The sequence below is a fragment of the Trachymyrmex cornetzi genome, unplaced genomic scaffold (assembly GCF_001594075.2).
Source record: "Trachymyrmex cornetzi isolate Tcor2-1 unplaced genomic scaffold, Tcor1.1 scaffold335, whole genome shotgun sequence".
NCBI classification, from domain to species: Eukaryota; Metazoa; Arthropoda; class Insecta; order Hymenoptera; family Formicidae; genus Trachymyrmex; species Trachymyrmex cornetzi.
The window spans coordinates 1,490,399-1,504,527 of record NW_017298058.1 but is presented as its reverse complement, the minus strand read 5'-3'; the positions used below and the strand labels follow the sequence as shown (position 1 = coordinate 1,504,527).

Sequence of the window (14,129 nt, the reverse complement as noted above, 5' to 3'; positions counted from 1 at the left end):
AAAATAGGTGATTATAAAAATTTACTCACCAACTTCATTTTCTCAAAAATCGCTATAAATAATAAATACAATGCTTGTGATGCAAACCATTTTACACAACTAATTAATATTATATCAGCTATCTACAGTCAAAAAAAGAGATTTTTCTGCCATGTCTTGTTTGAGTTATAAGCATTTTGACAATCCACCCCGTACGACAACCAGCCCCGGTCTCCCCTATTCTTTGAAAATGTGTTCTCTAAAGATATTAAAATTAATTGTCATCTAACCTCGTCTCATTTTGGTCAATTTATCCCACATAGCTATTTTTAATAAAAATAATTATATTTACAAACCTTGTCAGGATAATGATTAGTTAATTGTAGTAAAGATCTTCTAAGACATGTCATTTTCTATAAAATATCGCGATTAATAATGTCAAAGACTCATCAGACAACAAAAAATAGGCCATAAGAAAAATTTACTCACCACCTTCATTTTCTTAAAAACCGTTATAAATAATATATACAATGCTTGTGGTGCAAATCATTTTAAACAAAATTAATATTATATCAGCAATCTACAGTCAAAAAAAGAGATTTTTCTGCCATGTCCCGTTTGAGTTATAAACATTTTGACAATCAATCCCGTACGATCAACTCCGAACCAGCCTCGGTCTCCCCTACGTAAAACGTTTAAACGTTGATGATAATTCTGCAAGAAGTTTTAATATTTTGGCAACTATTTTGAGCGTTTTATATAATTATTTTAATGGTCCGAAAATTATTTTCAGATCTGTATTTAATTAAATTTTTTAAATACTTTAACAAAACCATTTTTTCCTATTTTATCGTTGATTGTAATTTAATTAATTTAATTATATCTTTGTAAGGAATATTATCTGTATCTATATTCGTATTTCGAAAACTAAATGTTTATAGGAAATAACATGTGCCATTGTTTTTACAAGATGGACATTGCCCTATGTTCTTATTTCATTCGTTATCATGACAGTACAGTTATGTTAATGATATCGTACCAATCATGCAATACGTTTGTCCCTGGAATTATGGAATCCGTTCTAATTAACTTTTCTTTTTCAACAGTTTTCAGCCGAGTAAGAAAAATATTTGTATATTGTAACGTATTTTTAGAGATGCACATATATTTAGTTACATATAAGTATATTTAATTACATTATTTGTTAATATTATTAATTTTACACACATACACACAGACACACAAAACATCAGTAAAACATTAAACCTTGAAAATTCTTTATCAATAAAAAAATATTAATTAGATTTTAAGTTGATGCTGAAATTGACTGCGCGCTACTTGATCGCGATAAACTATTTTATTACTAATTTCCGATACAATGAAGAATTGTGTATTCCAAGTCTCGCATTTTATTATCACGTATTTTAATAACCGATATTATTTTTCTCATATAGTGCGATTTAGGTAAGTCAACAATCTACATATTAATTAATTTTATTGTGGACCGAATTACAAAGTTTTAATGGTCGGTTTCTTAATAGAAAAAAGAGTATAATTTCATACAACTAAATTTTTTTCATACAAAAATTTTTGAAAGATTAAAATTTAAACTACTCTCTCCAGACAAATAAATCTTTTTTTTTTTTACGAAAATCAAGATTTTAATTACTTGAAATGTATTCATATTAATATTACGAAAGTTTTCTACAAAATTTTATTAAATTTTATTTAGAATCTTTAACGGTTTAATGCGAACATTTTGAATTATTTTTAGAATTCCAAGTCCATATTCAGAATGCTCTTTCACAATGTTAGTGCGTATTTAGCATATAGTCACGTTATGTATACTATATAGAATTTCAACATAAAAGCGCGTATTTATCGATAAGGTTAACGCATTCTGAATACGGGCCTCAATCTTTCGAATGCCGCCTTTATGCGACGATTTTATAGCTACACACAACTCAAACGTTATCATTGTTCGTATTATTTCACGACAATATTCGTATTATCTCACTTTCAAACTATAATCATATCTCAACGAATACTTATTCGTACACGAAAAGTACAATTTTGCTGAAGTATCTAAAAGTTTAGATAAATACAAATTTGGAAGTAATTTTGTTTGGGTCATTAAAATAATTATGTAGGACGCTCTAACTTGTTGCTGGAACGTTAAAAATAACTTTTTGCGATATTGCTTATCATATTTGCAATTCCGATAATCTTCGCAAACTAAAAGTATTGTAAGAAAATATCTATCAATCACTTATATTTGTTAAGATAATCGGAATTATATAACAAAAATATGGCAAGAACATATTTTTCAATCATTATTTATATCTGTTATTGTTGCACGCGCGTGTAATCTCTGACGCAGCTGTATATCGCGTTATACTCACGTGTAGCTAGAGATATTTGATAGAACAGCTGGTTACAAAAATATCTTATGTGCAATCTGGTTTACCGCAAGTGTGAACGTTGAAGTGTGCTCTAAAATGCATCGTGCTGACAATGTTGATTTCTTACAAATGATAATGATGGTCGAAAAAGAAAGATTTCGTCGATAATAAATTTATCAAAATTAGTGACAAAGTTGATTAATTAATTTTAGATCGCTACACGATCTATAGCGCTTGATTTTTACTGTGCTCAGATAATTATTATATAGATAAGTAAGTCGACATCGTTGTCACGTAGAATGCATTTCGGAGCGCAGTATCAGTTAAGACTCGAGAAGACGATAAACCTCGTCATCATCTCAATGTTCAAGACGGTTAGTCCCTCCTTCCGTTAATCAAGCTTCGTTCGTCTTGTAGTGTCGTAACAACTATATGACTATTCAGTATTCTTATAAAAAGCGGTTAACCTTGGCCATTATCAATCTCGATTTGTTTGTGTAAAATGGTTTGTTACGTAAATCGATTTAAATCTCCGAAATCCCTTGGAGAAGTCTGAAGAAATCTATAAACTTTTGTAATTCTTAGTTTTATCTCTTGAATCTTGAAAGAGAGAGGAAGAGGCACTGCTAACTTTTTCGAGAAATTTGATAATCCTGAGAAACGTTTGAAATTTATGAACTTGATATTAAAATTTATCACTCATTGAATACTCATTTTAATTTGCGGGTTATACTTCTCACTCACGTCTTATGTAATTTTTTTTAAATAGAATATTGGTTTTATCTCTTAAATCCTGAAAGAGGACGAAGCACTACTAGCTTTATCGAGAAATTTAATAATCCTGAGAAACGTTTGGGAAAATTTATGGACTTGATATTACAATTTATCACCCACTGAATACTCATTTTAATTCGCGGATTACACTTATCAGGCACGTCTTATATTTTTTTCAAATAAATTATTGATTTTATCTCTTAAATCCTGAAAGAGGACGAAGCACTGCTAGCTTTTTCGGGGAATTTAATAATTCTGAGAAATATCTGAAATTTATGGACTTGATATTACAATTCATCATCTATGAATATTCGTTTTAATCATGGCTTATATCTACTTATCATGCATGTCTCATGGTCTATATAGATAACACTTTTTTTGAGATTTATGATATTTGGTTTTTATCATGAAAAGTTTTTCTCTGTGAAGGTAAAATCGTGATCAGAGTGAAACCCGCGTGAAATTATGGAAGGATGATTGATCGTGCGTCTCTCTAAAGCCGTAATCACACTAGCGATTGGCGATTGTGATTGACGATTGAGGATTACTTTTCAACCAATCAGAGCCTGAAAGTCACCGATTTCTTTGCTCCGATTGGTTGAAAAATCCTCAATCGTCAATTACAATCGCCAATCGCTAGTGTGATTACGGCTTAAGGGCTGCTTAGGTAAAGTTAGATCACCCCGTGAACCACCTGTGTATCCGAGTGCGCGCGCACTCATATTGCTGCCAAGTGCACGTGCACGAGAGAAAGACGTTGATCCGTTTTTAGATCCGCAAATTGTAGGTCTATGAATTTGTATCTATAAATACGTTTGGGAAAATACTATTAGCGTCATTCTATCCTTAGTTGTTTCAGGTTTATTAAACAATAAAGATATGTACAGAAAATACATACTGTACGTACAATTACTTGTTCCAAGTATTTTAAAAGTTTATATATATTCGCAAATCTATCATAAGTTTATCACAATCATTAAATTTATTCAAAATATATTTTAAATCTTATTGTTAGTGAGTTTAATTTTTTTAATCAAGATTATTAAATTAAAACAAATTTGGTGCGTATTATATATAAAGTCGTTTCTTTGACTAATTTTATATAATATTCTTCAAAAGAAAAATTTTTGTTTTAAGTACATATAATGAGATTTCTAAAATTTATAAGGTGTATATTTAAAAATTATTATCAAGAAAATATTCTTTGTTAAATCTAACCATTATTAAAAGGAAAATAAACTGAGTAAACATTTTTCTTAGCAATAGAATAATATTTTTCCGTGTGTAGAATGATGTGATAAAAATTTTGTAACAAAGTCTGGCCACGAGTTATTTTGTCAAACCAAGAGTGAAAAAGACGGGTATATATACTATCTCTTTTTATATCTCATTCTATTCGCTATCTTATTCTAACTTACTGAAGTTGACAAAAATGACCGGCCGATCTAAAGTTTGTCATCTCGTGGTTAGACTGTTATAAGGTCTCTAAATGATACAAATAGCGCTAATAACGTCTCTACGAACGCATCATACATTTTCTTTATATCTTTCGATCCTCTTGGCACTTGGCTCGATATTTGTTCAATAAACATGCTCAAACGAGGCCACGCCAAAATCTACCCTGAGAAGCATATTTTTTTTCTTTCATTTATGAATTATTAATCAAATGATTATGCATACGATTGCTGAATTTTTTACTGTTATTTTAATAAGATATTTTAAGATATTAAAGAAGCAATGGTAGCCCAATCCATTGAGTTAAATAATATTTTATTATTTTTAACTTCTATTTGTATCAAAATGTAAATCAGTCTGTTTTTGTGGTTGGTTTCAAAGTAAACATTGTCTATATTAACGTATGCACTAGTAAATAATAAACTAAATTTGAGTTAAATTTAATACAGTTTCTTGAATTAAGTTGTTTAACTCCATTGTTTAAGTGAAATTAATGACATTGACTAAAAGTATTGGCGATCTATAAATAAGATTAAAAATAACTCAAATTGGGTATAATTTAGTATTATGAATTTAACAGTGTTTAACTATTTTCGGAGCAGCGCCTCTTACGAGACCTTGGAGCGATTTGACCTTTCACTTGATCTTGAGCAGCTTTCGTTCGTAACAGTTAAGACACCGCGAGCGCGTTATTTCGATTTCGTTATTTCACACTATTTTGCGACATTAATTTTGAAATTTTTTAAGTCCTGTTTCTAAAGTTTCTTTTACCTCTTATCTTTCTTCATGATTTCTTTTACGGAAATTCTTCATGGTTTTTACCGTGTAGAACCGTATAGACAATCGCAATTTTCCTTTTTGAATTTTTAATTTTAATGTAACACAAAATTTAATGTAATATATACATACAATATAATAATTAAACGGCTTCATCCACGTACACAAGCTGAGTTTTGTGCAGGATCATACAATAACCCATGTTTATTATAATATATAAAACCATTGGTTTGTATTGATCCACGGTTAATAAGTATTCTTGTTTTAATATATACATAGTTGAGATTTAAAAAACTGTCATAATTTTTATTCTTATTTTTATCCGCCCATCGTCGTTCTATCGTTTCAATTATTCGGCCCTGCCCTGGCATTTCTCTTCCCTTTCCATTCCACTCTTCTCTTCTCTCATCCGTCAGGGTTACCACAATTTCCCTCTCTCCAGATCTTCGTCTCCCTCTTTTCCTTGTTACTCACGCACGATTTTCCTTTCTGTAGTAATTATGTGGCGTGGCAGTATGAAGCCTCTGCAAACGGTTTTTTTACTTGACGTGTGAGTAAGAATACGCTCGATATTTTGTGCTGTGTCGGTTTCGCTATTTATAACCCATAGACCTGATTAGAACATTTTCACGTGTCTTCTTCTTTTGTACGGATTTTTCTCTAGGTAATATTTCTAGGTTATTTTTCTCTAGGTAATGTGCCTGCATTCCTTGTATAACACGATGCTCATTGTATTTACGTCCGGGATGTGGCGATGACGTCAAAACCGTCGCGAAAAGTCGGCTTCGTGACAAACCCCTATTGACGATAGGAGATATTTAATGCTATTAACGTTTACATCGAAACCTTATCGATCCTTTAATTATTGGTGAGCAAGCTAAGAAGACTTAAAAAATTGGATTAGCAAAAAACTAAGCTATTATTTTTCAAGTTTTTATCGAAGATATACATCTGAGATGCGTTTGAAAAATCAATAATTATAATTGAGCGAAAATTATATTTGGCGATAATAGTTACGAATGTGACGAAATTTAGAAAGTTCGAGAAAAATTTACTTAAATAAATTCACTTAAATTTACTTAAATACATGTACATACAATTTCTGTTTCCGATTAACTTGCTTTTCTAAATAGAAATTTTAGAAATTGAAATCCATGTATTTGAATACTTTTCCTTCTCGAAAATGAGTAGAATTTATTGGAAGTTGATTTCATCGAAAACTATATAGATTGATTTGTTAATAAAACATACAAGTTTTGAATAATATTTATTTGTTATTCTCAAAATTATTTAAGATCAACTAATGTTTAAATAATCGAGAGCAAATTGTAAAATGAATTAAAATCACTATTTTATTTCAGCTTTGTAACTTCTTTTGCATGCCATTGTGATGGAAATGATCTAGTAATTTGACCTTCAATCGTCTTCGTGCCATGACGGTTCTATCCATAATTTTACAAGATTCGTCATCAATTCTTCGATATTAGCAAGTTGCTACTATATCCTTCGTACTACATTTGCGATTGATTTGATCATTTATATTTATGATATCGAATGGCATGTATGTTCCTTTTCTTTTTACGCACACGAGCATTCATGTATGCAACTGAAAAGGATCTTATTCTCGAAAAATATCGTATCATACAAAAATACCAGAAAAATCTAGAATATATGTAACGTACTATAGTATTTTTGCACATTTTCATGCGATATTTGTTTTAGAATATCCCAGATTATTCTGTGCAATGCGATAGACGCGGGTGTATCCGACATGTGATAGAAACGATTTATATGCGCTCGTAATGAATTATTTAATCATTTTTTCCAGCGAAACTTAAATTTTGAAACTATAATAAATATCTATCTGGATAAACAAATAAAAAATATATAAATAAACATTAATCAACGATAAGGACTGCAAGCCAAATTTTAATATATTTAATAATGTTTATTTATTATTATTAAGCCATAATATTATTATTTTTATTTAAAAACTATATATATATTTAAGTAAATTTTCCTCGAGCTTTCCAAATTTCATCACATTCGTAACTATTCTCGCTAAATATAATCATCTGCGTACATATATGCACTTATTAACTACAATAGATATCTTCCAAAATCATATGGTTTATTTATTACTAAATCGATATTGTTTCAGTAATTATATGCAAAATAATAAAATTATAATCATATCATTGTAAGATACTTTAAAAAAACGTCATATAAACAAGGACTATCACATTATTCTATTTTTAATGTTATTAATGAATACACTATTATTTCGTTGATGAATATACTGATAAGTATCTACACTGTTACAAAAAAGGCAGCAAATTTTATGTAATGTAACGGAAGCAAATTTCAACCAGGTGCATTAAAAACATTAATGTTGTGAAATGAAAATGAAGTTACAAGTAACTTAAAAATGTTCACGCATAAGTTTCGCGCATATCTATATAAAATTTTATGTAAAGTACACTAAATTTTACACAAATGTATTTTTCAGTTACAGATACATTAAATTTAATGTAATGTCATTAAATTAAATTTAACCTGTGTAACTTAAAAGTACATTAAATTTCATGACATTTTTAACAGTATAGTCAAATTTTATCAGTATAGTGAAATTTATTTCCCTATGCTATTTACTTATTAATGAACTGGCGCCATCACTCAATATCTTAATGCTGCCAACGTGGCATCTATTTGTACGATCAAAAATTAATTGGAAATATCGGAGGTCGGCTACCGTGAATCAGTTGAGAGGAAAAAGGAAATGAGTCATGGGCTAGGCAGTCTGTTCGTGACGTAATTAGATAGGGTTTCGCTGAAAAGCGTCCGTGCTCGAATTGGTAGGTTACGAAAAAAGGAATTGTGTGCGATAAAAACTAATAACAAAATTGAAAATATCAACGATAAACTTTTAAACAATATTGTACGGATGTTTCATCGATTTTTTCCAATTTTTTACTATGACATTTGTTATCATATGTATTAGTCATCGATTGTCCGATAATCTGTATAAAAATTTGTTCATTATATTATCTTATTTGACATGTGGAAAATGACCGGGCACTACTGGCGATGTCTATTTGACATTAAACATGATACTCAAAATAATATTTAGAAAAGAAATATTTTACAATTTATCTTTTTTTTTAATTGTCATAATGGCTCATAACACTATTACATTGATATATTAGTTTGATAATTTTTAATAACCTTGAAAAGAACATTTGTGTTTAGCGTCGTGTTATTCAATGTTCTTCAAATATTGCCTTTACTCGAGGCTTTTTCGTGGAAGTGTACAGTAACACTACTATGCAACATTTTCAAACATTTTTCATATTTCATGACATGTAGCAGATGATTCTGATAAGTTTTTCTTGTAGAATACGAATCCGTAATTGAAAATACTTCAGCATATCAGATTTTTTTAGAAAAACCGGTTTAAAAAGTAAATAAACACGTGTTTGGCTATTTTTGAAGTTATTTTAAAGAAATAGAATGTTACAGAAATTCAGGTATTAGCTCGAATGAAAACTCGAACCTTATGTTCGAACTTTAAACTACAACTATAAAATAAAGATAAATAAGTGACATGACAAAATTTTTTGTAAGATTTTTTTAGGAGCGATTGTAACTTTAAGGTTCGACCTTTCGAGCTAATATTTGAATTTCTATGACATCCTATTTTTTTTTACAACTTGCTAAAGTCATGTTTTTTTTATTCTTTAACTTGGTTTTTTCAAAAACCTGACGAATTGAAACATTTTCAATTATGGATTCGTAATCTACGGGAAAAAACTTATCAGAATCACCTGCCACAAGTCGTGAAGCAAAATCCTTGTTACACAGTACAATCAATAGTTTTACAGCACCGTTCAAACAAATTGTGTTGTAAATTATTCAGTGAATAAGTGAGTCATTCCGCATATAACAACAAGATTGCAGAAATCTCGTTAATTTTCTGATAGGGCTTACTGAACCGTGTCTAAAGAGCGGTGATTGAACCCCCGATCGATCTCCCCCGAGTTCCCATGACCCTATGGTCACGAAAACGATAAGTGTATTTATCTCAAAAAGATTAAAACTAACATAGTTAATTAAGTAAGAGAAATTCTGTATTCTCTCGGTCAAACCGGATCTTAATGCTTAAATATCTCAGTGTGAATTTATATACATATTCAATTTTACAAATCACGTGTCGAAATCTTTTTTAGTCTTGAAACGCAATAATGAATTTAATTAGTTTATTCTCATTGATGCTATTTGATAATATAATAATGTAGTTAATCTGTCATCCACACAATTCTCGATTAATTCTAAAGCATAACATTTTTTCCTCGATTTTTTCCAAAAAATCGCTACAAAAATATTGGATAGTATAGAAATTGGATAGTATAGATCCAGAAATAAAATAAAAATTAAACCTCTCATTTAATTTTCGTATTTTAATTTTAATTATCGAGATTTTTTATTTAAGAAATAGGAAATATATATATATATATATATATGCATATACCTATATATGTATACACACACACACACATATATATATATATATGTATATTACACATAAATTTAATGATGTTTTTTTATTGATGCGACTTAAAAAAGATTAGATATGGCGTATTATACAAATCAATTGATCTGAGTTGATTTGAGTTTCATCGATAAAATTATAGAACATTATTAAAAGTGATTTGTTCGAATATAAAAGAAGCTTTTCTTCCAAAGAAATAAGAACGTCGTAACTATAACGTCATTACTACAGTAAATGCACGAAAAAAATTTTCGGTATGATAAAATTTCATACCATTTAGAATCGATATTAAATAATTTTCTAATTTGCGTTGTGCCAACAGAAAGCTCGTGCAATTTCGCAAATTACTTTGTAGTCTGACGTGCAATAGAATAGCAATTTTGTGGCACGTTTAATTTAAGAGAATAGCGCGGTATTGCAATCAAATCCTCCAGGCTTTGAAAATCATAGGCGGTTTCGGCTATTGCGATGCCATGCGGTTGCTTTTACGCGATGACAAAAGATAAAAACGAATAAGCATGCTAGTGATATAGTTATATAAATCATAACAAATACCATAAATAATCGATTTTTGCGAAATAATGAATTTTATAAGAGGTCATAATTCATATATTCTGTGCCTGTTGAGTTAATAAATTCCATATCTCGAATATTATACTTTAAATTATACATTAATTTACCGAGTTGTAAATCATATTTATCGTTTATTTATTGAACATTCGATGTATTGGTATTTTATTCAAATATTATAAGCATAACGTTTTGACATCGACAAAATTTGAAAATCAAACATTTTTTAAATAAAAATTTTCGAAATAAAAATTTTTTTACATAAAACAAATTATTTTTGAAGTAGATTTTTTGTTTTGTAATATGTTGTTTTTTCAAGAATATTTCTTGGAGTCACAAATAACATATTCGTTGGCGGAATATAAATGAAGCTTACACATAAGGACGTTAGTCTGTTATCAGAAAGTACACGCGATACATTTACAGTTATTTTTATGACTAATATGCATATGTATTAGGCATATATAGTACGGAAAAGTCAATTTTACTGAAATATTAAAAAAATTTAGTTAGATACAGATCTGAAAATAATTTTTTTGAATCATCAAAATAATTATAATGCTCAAGTTAGTTCGAATGTCAAGTTAGTTGTTGGAGTGTCAAGTTGGTTGTTAGAGTGTCACTTTTTTAAGCAGTATTATTCATCGTGCTTGAAATTCCTATTATTTTGATGATCCAATAAAATTATTTTGAAATCTGTATGTAGCTAAATTCTTAGATATTTCTGCAAGTCGTTCTTTCTCTGTATACATATGAAATTTTTTTTCGAGTAGTTTGTTAGACTTTCGAAATAAATGAAACTATCGTAATCGTTTAAATAAAGAATTGTATGAAATTCCGAACATTGTTACAATTATATTGACATCTTGTTCCATGTTTTGTATCGACAAGTGACTATGCTTATCGCATTTCACAGTAAACCGAGCGTTGCAATTTGGCACAGTGATGCGTCAAAATGTAATAGTAGTAGTAGCAGCAGTAGTAGTAGTAGTAATAGTAGTAGTAGTAGTAAAAGACAATAATGATAACTATGTGCTTAGCTGTCGCAAAGTTTTGTCGTATTTCCACGCTAATGGATTACGAACCGTTAGATAGTGTCGTATGTTCTCGAACATAGTTGCGTGAAAATGTTCACCTGTTATGAAAGTTATTGAGACTTCTACATACTTGGTATGTAAGACCTTAGAATAGTAAATATCTAACTAAATAAGTAAATAATCCGCCTTTAAGAACTGATATTATCGCAAGTATCATATTCTATGTATGTATAGCTATACATAATGTTTCGCAAAAGCATGTAATTAAAGAGAATCAAATTTAATAATTAAAGAGGCATATATCTTTTTAATTATTAAATTTGATTCTCTTTAATTACATGCTTTTACGAAATATTATTTTTGTTAATGGCTAACTTTTACATATCTGTTTGATTTTCTTCTTTTTACACGAAAGTTTAACACACGTTCTTAGTTCAAACGTGCTACAAAATGCTAGATTGTAGGTATGCAGTATTAATGAACTTTGTGAATTAACTAGAATAAAGCAAAGACTGTTCACACGTGGATATTGCGCAGGAAGTGGAATATATAGAGTAGCATATACACAGTAACATATATACAATAGTATATTCACTGCGGCATATATACAATAGTATATATATATATATATATATGTGTGTGTGTGTATATATTGTATATACTCAACAATTTGCGTCGTTATACGAGTAAGTTGTAGTATCTTATTTTTACGTGTAGCAGCTTTATTAATTTTTAAAAATATGTTATGATTACGAATCCTTAAACTAAAGTATGAAGATTGAGGGACCTATTCTTTAACTCTTAATGACTTTAACGATATTGTTAAATTTTTGCGCAGCTTTTTTGCTGTATACAAAATCTGCATGAAAAAATGACAATGTAACGATATCGTTGCAGTCGTTCAGAATTACAAAATAGGCTCCTTAATGTATACTTCGAAATAACTGTAAAGATTATTTGTCTTTACATTTTTTAATTGTCGATGATACATAAATTTCTAATTATAACAATTAAAAAATTAAAATCTTGTACAGTATTTTGTAAAAAAAACTTTTATTCAATCAATTAATGCAATAGAATTATCAATGCTTCATTTCCGTTTAGGTATTTTTTCTCAAGAGTGTAAAACTACTTATTGTGCACATATAAATAAGAATGTCCTTTTATAGAATAAATAGTTCTTGCGCGTTTATATATACATATATCTTCCCCTTCTTTTCTCTAAGTAAAATATTGCAGTCGGAACTCTGTTTATTTAAAAATATTTTAACTATATAGTTATTTACTTGTTTTCTTTATAGCAATAAAATATCGTATTAACTTCATGGGTCTCCACGAGATTGGTAATCGGGTCAAAAGGGTCGTGATCGAAGTTAGAAAGCTTTATACGACTTATCGGTACGAACACAGAAGTCGTATTCCGAGAATCCTGTCTTTTGACCTCTTAAGCAATATCCGTCTAAGGAATCCGTTTCGCACGAAAAGTCTTTTATTAGGTATAATCGTGTTAGGTCGTTCTAAAAACTTATTTTTATGCCGAATCATAAATAGGACCATATTGTTAAATGTTTTATATTTGCGCCCATTATCTTGCAAAGACCGATTCTTCAACTAATTTTTCATTTTTCTTTAGTGAAAATGTCAAGGAAGATCACTATCTATATACAATGACGTTTTAGATTTTTTTAACTTTCTTATCTTCGCAATAAGCTTTACATTAAAAAAGCCCATTAACTTGCGTGCTGCAAATTTTCTTGTCAAGAGTTTATTTCGCGCGCCATAAATTTATGATAAATATGTGTCGTAAATTTCGTATTATATATTTTTTGTGTATGTATATTAAAGGGGTAATTTAGAGCGTAAAGAAGTGTGGCCTATTTTGGGGAATTTTTTAAAAGAAAGCTGCATGTTTTCTTCTATATACGCTTCTATACATCTGCTTGTAGGTACATATTTAGTAAATATTTACAAATTTTAATGTGACTAAATACTTATTAGTTTTTATGTTACATACATTTAAAAATAAAATGTAAAAAAAAGTGTCAATGGTTGATATGTGTGGCCTTCAAACTCAACCGAAAAAATTAAAAAATACTTTTTCTTATTATGAGTGTGGCTATAATCTGAACTAAATGGAAAATATTGCAAATTGTTAAAATAGCACGATTTTAAAAGGCTATCAAATTTTTAATAAAATTTTTTAATTTGACATTTATAAAAAAAAAAGTTAATTTATGGACATTGCAATAATCTTATAGTTTATGCAATAAACAGATACGTATTATATGTACATTAATACATATAGGGTAAACTCGGGTATGATGGCTATAGTTTTTTAAAATGCAAAAAACATACATTTATTCTTGTTACTTTTTAACAATATTTGGGATATTACTTTCACTGAAGCTTAAAGTAACAAATACTATCTAAATTAAAGAGAAAATACTTAACAGAACTTTAATTTTATCAAAGTATGCATTGACCATCTTATCTGATTTTTAGAGAAAAGATGGCCATGATATTAAGAAAGATAGCCATAGTATTTATAAATAAATAGTGAAAATAAAAGTATTAATTATAGGTCAC

At 29.0% G+C, this 14,129-nt stretch overlaps 1 protein-coding gene across 6 annotated transcripts in view; it reads left to right on the top strand.

Moving 5' to 3' along the window:
* The window catches only part of LOC108763111 (phosphatidylcholine:ceramide cholinephosphotransferase 2), a 30,148-nt gene that overhangs the window by 4,709 nt on the left and 11,310 nt on the right, over positions 1 to 14,129 (top strand). Inside the window, exon 1 of one of the 6 annotated variants that reach the window (XM_018510465.1) lies at positions 2,711 to 2,755. The exons of the other annotated variants lie outside the window; for them this stretch is intronic. The gene's annotated coding sequence lies outside the window, so the exon portion shown is untranslated. Of the gene's footprint in view, positions 1 to 2,710; positions 2,756 to 14,129 lie in introns of those variants that run through there. 6 annotated transcript variants of the gene reach the window in all.